Source organism: Musca domestica, unplaced genomic scaffold (genome assembly GCF_030504385.1).
Source record: "Musca domestica strain aabys unplaced genomic scaffold, Musca_domestica.polishedcontigs.V.1.1 1, whole genome shotgun sequence".
In the NCBI taxonomy this organism is placed as follows: Eukaryota; Metazoa; Arthropoda; class Insecta; order Diptera; family Muscidae; genus Musca; species Musca domestica.
The window spans coordinates 134979-153401 of record NW_026712114.1 but is presented as its reverse complement, the minus strand read 5'-3'; positions in this window follow the sequence as shown (position 1 = coordinate 153401).

The following is an 18423-nucleotide window of genomic DNA, read 5'->3' as shown; positions in this document are numbered from 1 at the left end:
CCTAAAATTTGAGATTGGGATTATTATGAATTAAATTTGGTACAAATTATTAGATTATTACAGAAATTCGAACTTTACAGGGAGAGATGAAACAACTTTAACCAATTTCAGACTGCTGTCATTTCTAAGCCACTCATCCGACAGCTGTTAAAATTATTCCAGTGACAGTTCATTATATTGTTTACAATCGTAGAAAAGCAATCAATAAAATTAAAAAAAAAAAAAAATGTAAAAATTATGGCGTTTGACTTTGTTGCAGTTTTTATATTAAGTTTGTCATTCCGTTTATAACACCTCGATGTCCGTCCGGCTGTTCATGTATCCGTCTGTGGAAATCACTCTAGCTTCCGAATGAATTGATGTAGCTTGATAAACTTTTGCTTAAATGTATGTTATGTCCGCAGGACTTTGGTATTGATAATGGGTCATGTAGGTCCACGTTTTGGTATAGCCACCATATAACGGTACCTCCCGATATTAGGTGTTTTGATGATTTTAACGACATTTTTCACCGGAATAATTTCAAATTTGGTATTTGAAGTTCGTAATGGATACTACAGACTAAGACAGAAAATTGTCTGTGCAGGTCCACGTCTTCGCATAGGTCCCGTATAACGATACCTCCCGATATTCGGTATTTTGATGATTTTAGCGTCCTTTTTCACCAGAATTGTTTCAAATTACATATTTAGAGTTACGTATTTAATGGGAACTACAGTCTGTGACAGAAAATTGTCTATTCAGGTCCAGGTCTTCGTATAGGCCCCATATATCAGTACCTCCCTATATTCGGTATTTTGACGAGTTTAGGTACAATACTCACCGAAATTGTTTGAGATGTTGTATTTGAAGTTCGTAATGTATGCTACAGCCTGTGACAGAAAATTGTCAATACTGGTCCAGGTCTTCGCACAGCTCCGATATAACGGTACCTCTCTATATACGATATTTAGATGATTTTAGCTACATTATTAACCGTTTATTTCAAGTTTCTAATTTGAATATGGCAATGGCTTATGACGAATAATGCCTATGCAGATCCAAGTCGTATACACCCGGTATTTTTAGAATTGTAACAGAATTTTTTAAGGATTTTATTATTTGAAAATTTCCAAATTCGTTCCAAATGGTGGAGGGTATTCAAAGTTCGGCCCGGCCGAACTTACTCCTTTTTAACTTGTTAATTCTACTTTTATAATCTACTGGATGTTTCCTGTATTTACTTTTTGTAATGCACTGTGTATTGAAATTTTCAGACTGATCTCCCATAATTCAAATCTCTTTTTATTTTCTTTTGAATTTTTAATCCATAACCTATCAATTAATCTATGTATGTGCTTCAAGACGATTTGAATTTGATGACATCGATTTCTTGTTAAATCGTCTCAACATTCTCCTCGATATAATGAGAACAAGTCTCAATTCCTTTTTTTCCATTCCATTTCAATTTCTTGGAATATTTCAATATTTTTTGTGTTCGGTGTCAATGAAACAAATTTTTGATAGAACGTTAAGTGAAATGTGCCAAATATACTTGCGAGTATTATTTGCAATATTTCTCTATCATGGGATTAGCCTTGTGTGAGAGAAAGTGTGTGTGTGTGTGTGTGTGTGTGTAAGTAAAGAAGTGGGACAGGAGTGGGAAGAGTATTTGCGTCTCCAAATCATATTTTTCATTTTTAAGCTATTCGAAGAAAAATCCGTATTTGGCAGCTGAGCCACTAAAATGCCATCAACTATTTAATGCAGTTTCCGTTCCGTTTTCATGGACCTCCAAAAACATGGCTGACTGGCTGGCTGGCTGCCTTCCTGAGTGTTCACTTTTGTATGTGAAGCCAATTTGGATGGATTTGCTGCTCAAGTACATAGTTGTGGTTGGTTGTTCAGCTAGCTGGCTGACTGGTGGCTGCCTCATTCCTTTGGTCCGGTGTCAAGTGTTTCCCTGTTCAATTTCGGCGAGAGTGGGCGAATGAGTTGAGTGAGGCACAAAGTGGTTTAGAGGGTCAAACAAAGCAATTTTTTGTTATAGGACGGGCGGGGGTGAGGGCTACCATCGAAGTATGGACGATGATGATGATGACTTAACTGTAGCTAAACTCTTATATTTAGACATTGATGTTGTCGTTTGTCGCGCTACACTTGAAGCTTAGTGACTTTTACTGTCGCTGTCGTGTTGTTGCTGTTCGGTTTTTTGTTTTTTTCTTTGAAAGGAGAACCTCCATAGATTGTTATTGATGCATGAAATTTGGCAATGTTTTGTAAAAAATAATTGCAATTTAAGTGAAATTAAATATGCCATAATTCCTTTATGGACCGTGAAATGTGGTATTATGTTGGAACTCGATAGAGCCTGGAAAGGGTGAAGAAAGTTGGGGCTTAAATTGAAAGGATATTATGTTGATAAAGATTTGTATGTATACCTGCGAATTTTTTCTGCTGCATTAGAGTAATTTGTTAGCAGACCTTTGTAAGGGAACCAATAGGTACGGATAGTTCGCAATGTAACGATAGATTTTCTTCTTATTCTAAGTTAGCTTGCCGGGGTCCTATAGTTCACACAGAAATTTCATTGTTGAAGTAATGTGAGCATAAACCTATAATGCGTTTATTCTAGGCTAAATGAACTTACCCTGCAAGCCTTCGGTTCGATTATGGTCCGGTAAATGATTCTTCGACTTGAGACCAGGATAAGTGCTCGAGACACGGGACAGGGAACCAGAGTTTGATGCTCAGGAGTCGTGATGGTTTATTTAAGACTAAGTGGAACTTACCCTACTAGCCTTTGGCCCGGTGTTAATTCGGAGAATGATTATTCGACCCGAGACCTGGATAAGTACACGGGACAGGGAAGCAGGGTTTGGTCCTGGATAAGGGGTGGTTTTTATGCGAGAGGCCTTGATAAGTATTCAAGCAGAGAGTGAGGGAGGGCAAGACTACGTATACAAGTGATCCAATCCGTGGTACTATAGGAAAACTGCGTATATAAGAGGCCTTAATAAGTACTCTTAAAAAAATGTACAGGGTGAGATAAAAAAAAAACTGCAACAAAGGCAAAAAACAACAAGGCAAAAATTTTATTGAATGAAAACGAAAAATGTCGGAAGTGGCATTAAATTTTAGAATAAGTTTAGATTTGTTGGAATTGGTCACCTTTGGCACGAATTATGGTCTTCAAACGGCCAATGGAACCGTCACACGCTGTCCGAATGTTGCTCTGCGGTAATTTGGCCCATTCCTGGCGAAGCGCTTGCTTGAGGTGATCAACACTTTGGCATTTTTTAGTGCCAACCTTGCTTTCAAAAATACTCTAGGCACAATAGTCCAACAGATTGGTATCCGAAGATTTTGTTGGGCTTTGTGCACTGGAAATGAAGCGAGCCCAAGGCTTCTGGAAAATTCTCACCAAAATGCCTTTGTACGCTTGTAAACAATATAATGAGCTGTCACTGGAATAATTTTAACAGGACATGCGAAACTATTGTTGAAAGAGACCTATATAAGTACCCAAGAAATTTTACAGACATATTAAAGGCTAATTCTGCGAGAGACCTTCATAAGTACTCAGGCATGATCTACAAGGATATGCAAAGCTACTTCTGCGAGAGACTTTAATAAGTACTCAAGCAAGTTCAAGGATAGCAAGAGGCCATAATATACTTACCAGGATATGCGAAACTATGTTTGCAAGAGACCTATATAAATATTCAAGGAATTTTTTAGGGATATATAAGGCTAATTCTGGGAGAGACCTTAATAAGTACTTAGGTATGATCTACAAGGATATGCAAGGCTACTTCTGCGAGATGCCTTTATAAATACTCAAGAAAGTTATACTAGGATAGCAAGAAACCATAAAAAGTACTCAAGCAAATTCTATTAGGATAGAGGCACAAAGTACAAGACTCTGTCTACGAGAGCCCTAATATGTTCTCAGGAAAGTTCTACTAGGATTGTAAAAGACGAGATGAGAACTCTAGCGTGATCTATAAGGATATTCAAGGCTGCTCCTGCGAGAGACCTCAATAAGTACTCAATCAGGATCTACATCAGTTACTTCTGCGATAGACCTAATAAGTACTCCAGCAGGATTTTCAATGCTACTTCGCGAAAAACCAGAATAAGTCCAAGATTAATTTTATTTTAGTCAATTACCATCGAAGGATGTTTACAGTTTGCCTGTGTTTCACTGACTGTCCCGATTCTGTCCATTTATACTTCGTTCTACCACGGGAATAACAGGAACATGTTGACCAAATTTTTGCCGGATATGGCGGTGATAAATTGATGGTGTTCTGTTAATGTGGAAACGTTTCACTTGTCAGAGCAATCTTCAAAGCAGAAGGCAAATGTTAGATTGCTATGTTAGAGGCAGGAGCATTAATATTCTAACTTGTGTAGGCAAAAATGACTGGAAGGATTTTCGCCGTCACAGTAATGGCAAGGAACTAAGCTGATGCTTTCTAGCATCATAACTTTATGACAATAATTTTTGTTCGGATATGATCAACTCTTCAAATTATGCAATAATTTATATATCCTTCATCGGAATCGGATTTTCCTTATTTGTTCGGTAATATTTTAGACATTATTTCAATATCTTAAAAATTGGTCCATTGAATGTAAACTTTTCTCTTTCTCGATTATCTCTCCGACAAAGTTGACTGATATAACCCATATCCGCTGGGTTATGTGTTGGTAGAAATATTAAAATGCAGGAAGTTGAGTGAAAAATTGGTAAATTATTTGGGCCGGTGGGGGCAACGCCTGAACTTTTCCAAAGCTGATCAACACGGATGCACAATCTGTGGTCAACTTTTTCGCCATGCATCAATTATTAAGAGCAATGTTCCACGAGCAATAATTTCCACCAACAGCTTATTATTTTATAAATCGTACGTTCTCCACGAGTAATGATGTAATGATCAGCAATGCTTTTTATATAATTTTATAGTAACACACCGCACGGTATTGCTAATCTATAGCCATTTTCCTACAATTAGCATAAGAGAAAGAGAGCAAGCAAGAAGAAAATAATAACAAAGAACTGTATTTATACCCCACATAAATACAGTTCAGTAAATGCAAAAAAATATTGTACTAACAGCTCTCTTTCTCTCGGTTGTGTGATAGATTTTATTCCTGTTCTTTTCATATTTATGTTAGTGAGCACGGTATTGCTAATCTATAGCCCTTTTCCTACAATTTGCATTGCAAGAGAAAGAGAGTGAGAAAGGAGAAGAAATAACTAAGAACTGTGTTTATGTGTCGTATGTTCAGTAAATGTTGCACTGATGCTACTATCGCGTTTCTCACATAATCATTTATAACAATTTTTATATTGACCATTTGTGGAGGAAAATGAGGACTTGTGTTTTCTATTATCGGATTCAATTTAACCAAATCGAATGCTCCCTTTCTCCTTAGGGAGAAGCTGGTGACAGCAATATTAAAATTTATAAAGTTCGATCAGAATTTTTATTTAGGTTACTTTGCGATGTAAACCTTTAAAACTCCGATTCACGTGTCCTTTCTTTTTAGCACTATTTTCATTATTAATTAAACTTTTCCTCTAAGAATGTTTCCTGTGTTTACATATTATTATTTTTATACATTTGCCTGAACCGAGCATGCATTCCCTATGCTGCCACCTATAGCAACCAAAATTGTTTTCACATGCCAAACTCTCGCCATTATCCACTCAAAATATCTAAAATGTCATCCGAATTCACAAGAGCAGAACCACAACCATTTTGGAATGTTAATGTTTAAATATTTGGATAGTATGTTTCCAATATTTCCTCCTCCACACTTTTTATCCTTTCGTGGAGAATATGGAAATGTCCGCAATATGAAATTGTTCTTCTGTTCCCAATAAAGCTTTTCGTTTCAGTGGCCTGATAAAGTATGCCAGTCAAATGAAGCCATTGCCAGCCACGACATTCCCGTTTGCCACTGCAGCGCAGATGGCAGATCATAGTTTTTGATGAGCCAGTATTTGTCATTGGTGGGTGGTGGTGGGTGGTGTCGCAGCAAATATTTTTATTGAAATTTTATACAGCTTAATGCTAAACATTTTATGATTTTCGTTTAGTGGTTTGGTTAGATGCTTGATTGCTTGTTTGGTTAGTGTATATCTCTGAAGGAGAGATAGGGGGAGGCGAAAGAGATTAGCATAAATTCTCCATTGTACTTTGTGACACCCAGAAGCGGAGAATGAATCCATGGCAGCCATAATTGGGGGCCAGAATAAAAGAATATTGTGACATTATGAATGAATTTATTTTCCTGTGATTGATTCTCTTTGAGAAAAACCGCTGCTGAATGGTGGATGAGTGTTTTGAATGTTCATTTGTTGGTTCATTTGTAATGCGAATTAGCATTTACATGTAATAGATAATGTAAGTTATTTGCAAATAATATGTGCATCTATTATAGGGGGAAGATATGTGTGAATATTCACTATTAGGTCGTATAAACACTTTTGTTTGGAATTGATTTATTTGGAGTATATTGAAGTGCTGAAATTCAAACCAAAATAAAAATTTTCGAAAATGTCTTCAACTATGGCTTTCTTATATCCAGTAAGATGTAATATTAGTTAAAACAAGTAAAAAAGCTGTAAGTTCGGCCCTCCACCATTTGGTAAAAATTTAACAATTTAAAAAAAAAAAATAAAATCCGTTAAAAATTCTGTTAAAATCTTAAAAATACCGAATGTAGCCGTATATTAGGGTCTATACGACGACCCATTTTTAATACCAAAAGTCCTGCAGACTTAAAACACATTTGTGTAAAATTTTATCAACCTACTTCATTTCGTTCGGAAGCTAGAGTGATTTCCACAGACGCCACTAGAAACTAGAACCCATTATGACCTACAAATACCAATTGTAAGACAATTCCGTGGAAAAATGTTGCAAAAATCATGAAAATATCGAATAACGGAAGGTTATATGTGCGCTATAAGAAAACATGCACCTATACATACAATGTTCCGCCACCGAAGCTATAACCATTACGAACTACAAATGCTAATTTTTGACAAATCCGTGACTACAACCATCAAAATATCGAATATCGGGAGGTACCGTTGTATGGGGGATATACGAAAACGTGGACATATATGTTCCGCCACCGGAGCTGGAACCCATTAAAAACTACAAATACCATTTTTTTTGACAAATCCCTAAAAAGATGTGGCGAAAATCATAAAAATACCGAATATCGGAAGATACCGATACGAAAACGTGGACCGATATATCTCATTTTCAATACCAACCATCCCAGACACAATACAAATTGTTGTGCCAAATTTTGAAGCTCTACTGAAATACCTAAAATAAAATCTCTTCGAAAAATAAGTTTAAATGAAAACCTTTAAATGGGGTCTATACGAAGACATGGACCTGCATACCCAACATTTGACATAGGCTATAGTGCCCAGTACTTACTTTACATACGGAATTTGAAACAATCGCGGTCTATAATGTCTTTAATACCGTAAAACAGCAGAATATTGGGAGGTACCGTTATATAAGGGCTATACGGAGTCATGGACCTGCAAAAGTATTTTTTTTGTCATAGGTTGTAGTACCCATTAAGATCTCTAATGCAAAATTTGAAATAATTCCAGCGAGTAATGTCGTTAAAATCATCGAAATCCCTTACATGTGGGGTATACAGGGTGAGAAGAAAAAACTGCAACCAACTTCAGACTGCTGTCATTTCTAAGCCACTCGTCCGACAGCTGTTAAAATTATTCCAGTGACAGCTCATTATATTGTTTACAAGCGTACAAAAGCATTTTGGTGAGAATTTTCCAGAAAAAAACTATTCGTGATGGAATTCAAGCGTGATAGTGTGATTTCTTTATATTTGGCTGGAAAACCACAAGTGGCTATCGTTAGAGCCCTCAAGCATTTAAATGTGAATTAATCTTTTGTGCCTCGTACCATTGCTCGTTACCGTCATATAGGTAGCGTAGCCCGACGTCAAGGAAGTGGACGGAAGAAAACAGCAAGAAATGTTTCGAACTTGATCGAAATCCGCGTCGTGGCCGAAAAATCAACATATCGCAATATTTCATTCGGAAAATATGGAAAAAAGAGCTCGGCGAAAAGCCATTGAAATTCCAAAAAGTGCAAAAACTTACACCGCAACAGAAAGAAAATAGACTCACCGGAGCTGGAACCCATTAAAAACTACAAATACCATTTTTTTTGACAAATCCCTAAAAAGATGTGGCGAAAATCATAAAAATACCGAATATCGGAAGATACCGATACGAAAACGTGGACCGATATATCTCATTTTCAATACCAACCATCCCAGACACAATACAAATTGTTGTGCCAAATTTTGAAGCTCTACTGAAATACCTAAAATAAAATCTCTTCGAAAAATAAGTTTAAATGAAAACCTTTAAATGGGGTCTATACGAAGACATGGACCTGCATACCCAACATTTGACATAGGCTATAGTGCCCAGTACTTACTTTACATACGGAATTTGAAACAATCGCGGTCTATAATGTCTTTAATACCGTAAAACAGCAGAATATTGGGAGGTACCGTTATATAAGGGCTATACGGAGTCATGGACCTGCAAAAGTATTTTTTTTGTCATAGGTTGTAGTACCCATTAAGATCTCTAATGCAAAATTTGAAATAATTCCAGCGAGTAATGTCGTTAAAATCATCGAAATCCCTTACATGTGGGGTATACAGGGTGAGAAGAAAAAACTGCAACCAACTTCAGACTGCTGTCATTTCTAAGCCACTCGTCCGACAGCTGTTAAAATTATTCCAGTGACAGCTCATTATATTGTTTACAAGCGTACAAAAGCATTTTGGTGAGAATTTTCCAGAAAAAAACTATTCGTGATGGAATTCAAGCGTGATAGTGTGATTTCTTTATATTTGGCTGGAAAACCACAAGTGGCTATCGTTAGAGCCCTCAAGCATTTAAATGTGAATTAATCTTTTGTGCCTCGTACCATTGCTCGTTACCGTCATATAGGTAGCGTAGCCCGACGTCAAGGAAGTGGACGGAAGAAAACAGCAAGAAATGTTTCGAACTTGATCGAAATCCGCGTCGTGGCCGAAAAATCAACATATCGCAATATTTCATTCGGAAAATATGGAAAAAAGAGCTCGGCGAAAAGCCATTGAAATTCCAAAAAGTGCAAAAACTTACACCGCAACAGAAAGAAAATAGACTCAAAAGAGCTAAAAAGTTGCCGTAAGTGGTAAAGTGCCGAACTTGGTTTTCTTCAATGAGAAAACATTTGTTGTCCAGCAGTTTGTAAACAAAGAAAATGATCGTGTTTACTTGCCAAAGAGGTCAGCTGAAAATATGCACGTTCGGTTGGCCACCAGAACTCAAGCGCCGGCCATGGTGATGGCGTGGGCCGCCATAACAGCCGATTGTCGCTTTCCCCTCATATTAATCGAATAAATGCCGAATATTATCTCAACAATATTCTGGGGAATGTATTAAAGCCGTCAGATCATCAAAAATGAGGTTCCTCGCTTCATGTCCAGCGCATTATGGCCACCAAAATCTCCCGATACCAATCCGTTGGACTATTGTGTCTGGAGTATTTTGGAAAGCAAGGTTGGCACTAAAAATACCAATGCAAGCAAGCGCTTCGCCGGGAATGTGCAAAAAAAAAAACGCAAAGCAACATTCGGGCAGCGTGTGTTGGTTTAATTGACCGTTTGAACGTCATAATTCGTGCCAAAGATGACCAATTAAAACAATTCTAAACTTATTCTATAATTTGATGCTTTTTCCGACATTTTTTGCTTTCATTCAATAAAATTTAAAAAAGAAAAATAGACAAGGCACGGTCGACGAAGGGGTTTTTTTGTAACAGACAACCAATTAACAAGTGGAGAGAGATCTAAATGTTTAAAAGTGCGGTTTAAGATTTAGAAGATTTTCCAAAAGAATTTTAGTTTTATTCAATTCTTCTATTGAGCTTACGATCTCGTCACTTGGGTAAAAAAAAGTTTTTTGGGGAAAATATCCCAGACAAAAAACAAGAGAACTGATGAGAATTGGTGGCTCCTTCCGAAACCTAGGTATTCCCTTCCGTACCGCCTGGTAAACATTAGCATTGTTCTCCACTAATAAACAAACGTTTTTTTTTTATAAAAACAACAATAAAGGGATAAAGTCTGACCATTTTGCAACAACAAAATACTATGGTATCCCGAAAAAACAAGCCAACATTGTTCCAAAAAAAGTGTAAAAATTATGACATGAGTAGTTCGAGGAGTGACAAACGGAATGACAAAGTTAATATTCCCTCCATAGTATGTATGGTGAAGGGTATAAAAATCTTCAAGAACAGTAGGGTATGCTCATCGTTCTACCCTACTTATCAGGTGTTAATCACACCAAAGAAAAACTCCCACCTGCCCTATTTGGAACTTCAATGCCTCAAACACATTACCTTATATTACTGTGGAAATTTTCTTTCATTTAATAATAATAATTTTTGCACTTTTCTCTTTGCATTTCCAAGAAATACACATACATATGTATGAGTGCGCTTGAAAATCACAATTTTTTAATAAAATGTTGTTTGAGATGATGATGATAGCGATGATGCATTTATTCATCGGAAAATTGCAATTTTCAATACATTTGGCATTTTCACAAGGAAAAAGAAAAAAACTTGATTTTATTATCCGTATGAGCATTTCCCCTTACCTCCTGCTATCCACTTGCTGTTCATTTGCAATTAATTACGGTATGTGGTTGATTATGGCTGTGTACAAGTGTGAGTGTGTGTGTAGCATATTTTTCCCTTATTCTTTGATAATCATAAGAAGATGATTTCATTTCGCTTTTTGTTGCTCTTCCTTTTTTTTTTTTTTTTAGTTTTTTTTTCTCACAATATCAGTTTGCTGTAAGACAGAATAAATTATATTTAAATATACGAAATTTATTTACACAAACGAAATGAATGAAAACATAAAATAATAACGCAAATGAAAGGAATGACAAAGTGAAAAAAAGGAAAATTTAAAGAAAACACAATTCATTAATCTGGCAGAATGCAATAAAAACAAAAAATAAAAAAAAAAAACGAGAAGGAAAGAAATCGAGCGACAGAAGACAAAAAATCCAACTCCACGCACGACTGAAAGAATGAATGAATGTCCATCCTTTGGATTGAGGCTCATTTAAATATTAATTTTGCAATCTTATCCGAGTGAATAATGAAGGCATTTATGTACTTACAGAAAAAGAAGAAGAAGAAGAAGAGGCAGAAGCAGAGCAACAAGACGAGCAAAAAAAAGAGAAAAAGCAACAAATTGTGTCACATGAATATTTTCTCACTCAGTTTGCCACGCTTTTCCATTCCCCCCTTTTCATTCCTTACCCGCCGGAGTGCATTCATTCCACTTGTCACTTGTAGAGAGAACTGTAAGTGTATGTGTGTGTGTATGCCTGCAATGCTACATCCTTTTTCCTCTTTCACTTTGGGCTACAGATGACATTGTCATCATAATCCATGACAACATTGCAAACACACACACACCCACACCGACAAACCCATATACGTACGCACGTACATAGATAGAGGGAGAGACATGTTCTCTGGTTGTTCCGTTGTCAAATGAAGGGAGAGAAAATGTTGTGATCTCACCAATTGGCGAGAACACATAATTCCATTTATTGGTTGTAAATGACAAGACAAGGCAGAGTTAATAATGCATGGAATGTTATTAAACAATGCCGGAGATTAATGGAAAATGTAAAAAAATTGATCTTTATATCTGGTGACTCGCCAACGCCTAGACTAAACGCCTAAACCTTGAACTTTTGTACTGATGATGTAAAGACAGGACATGTTAGGCGGGGTTTTCGAAATACGCACCATAAGGGTGAAAATAATACTCCATTGTTATTAAGCGATTCTTAAGAGCTAAAAATTTGAAATTTTTTAACGAGGTTTTCAGTGAAGGATATTAAAAGTTCGGCCCGACCGAATTTAATGTTTTTTTAATTGCTTTAAATTAACCTTAAATTAAATTAACCTGAGTTTTTTTAATAACCTGTGTTCGAGATGAAAAAGACAGCCACTGGCATTTGGCAATTAGAAAGTACGATACAATTTGTGAAGTACCTTCGAGGACCGCAATACAGAAATTGGTCCAGCAACTCAAGCTTTTGGTGCAAAAGATTGATTTGAAGTAAGCATCCCTACAAAAAAACTACAACAAAGTTAAACACCATAACTTTTACATTTTTTTTTTTAATTTTAATGAATGAAAGCAAAAATATTAGATTTGTTCGAATTGGTCACCTTTGGCACGAATTATGGCCTTCAAACGGCCAATGAAACCATGATACGCTGCTCGAATGTTGCTCTGCGGTATTTTGGCCCATTCCCAAAATAGTCCAGACACAATAGCCCAACGGATTGGTATCCGGAGATTTTGGTGGCCATAGTGCGTTTGAAATGAAGCGAGGAACCTCATTTTGTAACCATTCTTGGGTGAGTGCGTGCTGAGTGCGATGGTGCTGAGTCTTGTTGGAATGTCCAAGGCCTTTGGCCAAAATGTTTGTGTGCCCTTTATACACCCTTCAAAATATTTTCGCGATAATATTCCGGATTTATTGTGATGCCACGATTGATTAATACGAGCCGAGAGCTGTTATGGCGGCCCACACCATCACCATCGCCGGCGTTTGAGTTCTGGTGGCCAACCGCAGGTGCAAATTTTAAGCTGACCTCTTTGGCTAGTAAACACGACAATTTTGTTTGTTTACAAACTGCTGGACAACGAATGTTTTCTCATCGGAGAAAACCAATTTCGGCAATTCACCACTTTCGGCCAAGCGAAGCAACTCTTTAGCTCTTTTGAGTCTATTTTCTTTCTGTTGCGGTGTAAGTTCTTGCACTCTTTGGAATTTCAATGGCTTTACCCCGAGCTCACTTTTCAATATTTGCCGAATGAAATATTGCGATATGTTAAGCTCACGAGCCATTTTTCGGCCACTACGACGCGGGTTTCGATCAAGACGCTTCTTTGCTTTTCGAACCATTTCTGCTGATGTTGCTGTTTTCTTCCGTCCACTTCCTTGGCGTCGGGCTACGCTAGCACATTCACGGTAACGAGCGATGGTACGAGACCCAAAAGATTTATTCACGTTTAAATGCTGGAGTGCTCCAACGATAGCCACTTGTGATTTTCCAGCCAAGTATAAAGAAATAACACTATCACGCCTGAATTCCATCACGAACTTTTTTTCGGGAAAATTCTCACCAAAATGCTGTTATACGCTTGTAAACAGTATAATGAGCTGTCACTGGAATAATTTTAACAGCTGTCGGACGAGTGACTTAGAAATGACAGCAGTCAGATGTTGGTTGCAGTTTTTTCATCTCAACCTGTATGTATATAGGCATGCCAACAACAGATAATTGTTCTCAGAAATTACAATTTTTCTTTGAATGACACTTCAAACAGCATGGAGTTCTATAGAAATTTTTCATTTTTTTTTGACCTAATAAAAATCATGAATTTTTATGAATATTTTTTCTCAGATAAAGAACTCGAATTTTTCAATGAACATTTTGAGGATTCCTTAGACATGCCTGCAGAATTTAAAAAAATGAAATTATCCGGAAAAAATTTGGATTTAAGAATTTATTTAAGATTTCCAGGAATGTTAAAACATTTTCAAGAATTTTGTTCAACGTTTCGTCCAAGTCGAAATATCGGAAAACTGGGGTGAAGTCAGCGAATATTGGAAAGCTGTCAATTTCGTATTGATAAACATTGCTCTATCTAATAGAAAGTTATATGAAGTTAAGTCAATAAATACTCCAGACCTAATCAATTAAGTGCAGTGAATTACTTTAAGATTTCCTTGTAAAATATCAACCAATGCATTTTTATATGCTCACAAATGGCAAGATTTGTAGAAATGCTTTTATTCAAGAACTTCGTAACAAAATTTGAATTTCTTATTAAAAATATTTTTCAACACATTTGTGGGAATAAACCCTGGACTTTTAAAGAATTTTAATGGCTTTGGTAAATATTACAAACCATACGCTTTGATTGCATATTATTAGTATATAGACGTATATTGATAGTTATATGCTATTAAAAACTGATTGTAACCGTAATATGAGATCGCACCTTGGTAGGTATTTTACCTTAGAAAAAGATGAGCTGTGCAACATTATTATTTACAGTACTCATAAAGTCCAAAGATTAAAAATATTGAAATAACAAAAAAAAAAAAAAAAAAAATGGAACGAATTTGGAAATTTTCAAAAACAATGAAATCCGTTAAAAATTCTGTTAAAATCTTAATCTGTAACATTAGGGTCTATACGACGACATGGACCTGCAGATGGTCATAAACCATTACAATACTCAAATGCGAAACTTACCAAAAAAAAAAAAAAAAATCGGTGAATAACGTAGCTAAGCTAGTCGTAGCTCGTAGTATCCGCTGCGAACATTAAATACCAAATTTTAAAGAATTCCGGTAAATAATGTCGCTAAAATCAACAAAATACCGAATATAGGGAGGTACAGTTATATGGCGGCTATACGAAGACGTGGACCTACACCTACAATTTTCTGTCATAGGCTGTAGTATCCATTACAAAATTCAAATACTAAATTTGAAACAATTCCGGTGAATAATGTCGCTAAAATCATCAAAATACCGAATATCGGGAGGTACCGCTATATGGGGGCTATACCAAAACGTGGTCGTATATGGCCTATTTTCAATACCAATACCAAGTCCTGCAGACATAATATACATTTGAGTAAATTTTTTTCAATCTATTTCAATTCGTTCGGAAGCTAGAGTGATTTCCACAGACGGACAACGGGCGGAAATCGCTAAATCGACATAGAATTTTATGCTGATTAAGAATATATATACTTTGTGGGGACTAAAATGTATATATGGTGTTACAAACGGAATGGCAAACTTAATATAGCCTCCATACTATGGTGGAGGGTATAAAAAAAAAACTAAATTTGTTTCACAACTTTTTACGAAAAACGTGATTTCCAATTTGTCTACAAAATTTATCACATCAACACTTGAGTATTGAAGCTCACACACGAATCACAAGCTACTTTCCCCGCATTTAAAGACCGCTTACCATTTTTTTTTGAGGTTGACTTGTTAATGAGAAATGTTTTTTATTAACTTTTTTTGTTGAACAAAATACTGATTATGTTGTTGGTATTTAACGACACGCAATTGTTCTTACTTATTTGTTACAGCGACGATAAACAACAGAAATCATTGCTAGGCTGCTCATCATCAGTCTTAGTTACAGCGAAAAGCACAGCAACGACGACATTGTCTTGACCCCTGGAACGTATGAGCAATTGCATGTTTTAGATTTTTGTAAAGCATACGCCAGGGCGTAGGTCGCTTGACATGCCTTTGTTTTAAAATTGGCTTGGCGCTTGTGATAAGAACTCAATCAAAAAAAATGACATTAAACCCATAGCCCCCGCAGCAAATGTGAAATCAACTTTGTAGACACTCGCTGTATGATGACACTGCATGTGTGACATGACAAACTGTCAAGTTTGTTGGCCATATTGTTTGGGGCTCTTAGAAAATGGCACAGTGTGACAAGAAAAAGGGAAATTACAATTTTTATTTTTATAAATTAAAAAAAATCAACATTGCTGACCAAACAGCCAAGCGGAGGTTGGCTACTAATGCTCTGAAAACTTTTTTTATTATATAAGTTTATGATATGTAGCCTCTAGTAACTATATTAATAAAAGAGTAAAGTAATTGACTGACTGACTGACTGACTTCAGTTGAATTGATTTAATTCATCAACGCCCAGACAAAACGGATGAAACTAGAATCTTTAAATTTTGGGTGAGAGTTGCTCTTGGTCCGAAGGGTTCAGATAAGGCTGGATTTTTGGAAAGTCGTACAAGAACGGTACGAAAAGTATTTAAATGTGCTAAATATAATACCCTTTGTACTTGAGAAAGCAGTAGAGCTAGTACTCTTAAATTCGGATGAAGGTCACTGATGACCTGAGAGAAGTACTAAAGAGTGCTTGGAAATACAGGGTGAAATAAAAAACCAGTAAAGAAAGTCTCAAAGTCGGGCGGGACCGACTTTATGATACCCTACACCACTTTGCTAATTTAGTAGAGCTCCACATAACAATTGAAAGTTTTTATGGGAGAGTTCAATCATACACGCTATGATTATTATTATAATTTAAAGTTCAAATGACTAAACATGCCTAAGCATTTTTATCTTTTAAATTTGGACTTGTATTGCCATTTGGTGCACCATTAATTTGAAATCGGATAAATATATATGTGGGAGCTATATCCAAATCTGAATCGATCTCGATAAAATTTGGCAAAGATATTTCTGAGATGTATTTGATATATTTCCCTGAATATCTATGTTACGGAGTGCATATTACGATAGTGGGTAACATATATAACAAATCGGATGAACAATATATATGGGAGCTATAGCTATATCTGAACCGATCTTCACCAAATTTGACATACTAGCTTTTAGACACGAATATTTGACGTTTGATGCACAATTAAAGGTAAATCGAGCGAAGTTATATATGGGAGCTATAACCAAATCTGAACCGATCTCGATAAAATTTAGCAAATGTATTTCTGAGCTGTATTTGCTATATTTCCCCAAATATTGTTGTTACAGAGTGCATATTACGGCTGCGGAGGACAAAAATAATACATCGAATAAACAATATATATGGGAGCTATAGCTATATCTGAACCGACCAAATTTGGCATACTTATTTTCAGGCGGGCTGATATTACAGGTTTAGTGCACAATAAAAGGCAAATCGGACGAAGATATTTATGGGAGCTATATCTAAATTTTGACCGATTATCTCTAATTTCAATAGAGTTCGTCCTTGGGCCAAACAAATGATCTGTGAAAACTTTCATCTGGATAGAGCAATAAATGCGAACTGTACTTTGTTTACAAAAATACATGGACAGACGGACAGACAGACGGACGGACGGACGGACGGACTGGCATAAATCGACTCAGAATGTGATTCTATGCAGATCATCAAAAGGAACTATGGGTCTATCTCGTTTCCTTTTGCCTGTTACAAACATATGCACAAAGACATAATACCCTGACCATTTTGTGGTGTAGGGTATAAAAACTGCAACAAAGTCAAACGCCATTTTACACTTTTATGTAATTTTATTGAATGAAAGCAAAGCATGACGGAAATAGTATCAAATTTTAGAAAAGGTTTAGATTTGTTCAAATTGGTCACCTTTGGCACGAATTATGGCCTTCAAACGGCCGATGAAACCGCACGCTGCCCAATTGTTGCTCTGCGATGTTTTGGACCATTCCCGGCGAAGCGGTTGCTTCAGGTGATCGACACTTTGGTATCTTGCTTTGGAAATGAAACGAGGAATCTCATTTTGTAACCATTCTGGGTTAGCGCGTGCTGAGTGCGATGGTGCTGAGGTTTTAATAACCCTCCAGAATATTTTCGCGATAATATTCGGCATTTATTCTGAGGCCACGGTCGATTAATACGAGCGGAGAGCGACCATCGCCTTTTATGGCGGCCCACACCATTACCATGGCCGGCGCTTGAGTTGTGGTGGGCAACCGAAGATGCACATTTTCAGCTGACCTCTTTGGCACGGTCATTTTGTTTGTTTACAAACTGCTGGACAACGAATGTTTTTTCATTGGAGAAACTCAAATTCGGCAGTTCACAACCTTAGGTCAAGCGAGGCAAGTATTTAGCTCTATTTTCTTTCTGTTGCGGTGTAAGTTCTTACACATTTTGGAATTTCAATGACTTTACCCCGAGCTCATTTTTCAATATTTGCCTAATGGAATATTGCGATATGTTAAGGTCACGAACCAATTTCCGGCCACTGCGACGCGGATTTCGATCGCTTCTTTACTTTTCGAACCATTTCTGCTGATGTTGCTGTTTTTTTTTTCGTCCACTTACTTGACGTCGGGCTACGCTACCAGTATCACGGTAAGGAGTGATGGTACGAAACACAAAAGATTTATTCACATTTAAATGCTGGAGTGCTCTACCGATAGCCACTTGTGGTTTTCCAGCCAAATATAAAGAAATCACACTATCTCGCTTGAATTCCATCACGAAGAACACTATTCTGGAAAATTCTCACCAAAATGCTCTTGTACGCTTGTAAACAATATAATGAGCTGTCACTGGAATAATTTTAACAGCTGTCGGAAGAGTGGCTTAGAAATGACAGTAGTTTGACGTTAGTTGCAGATTTTTTATCTTACTCTGTACGCACGGTAGATATTGGACCTACGCAGGGTAGTCCATGCCAACATCTCCTTCATAAACACTGTATCACCAACTAAATTCCAGC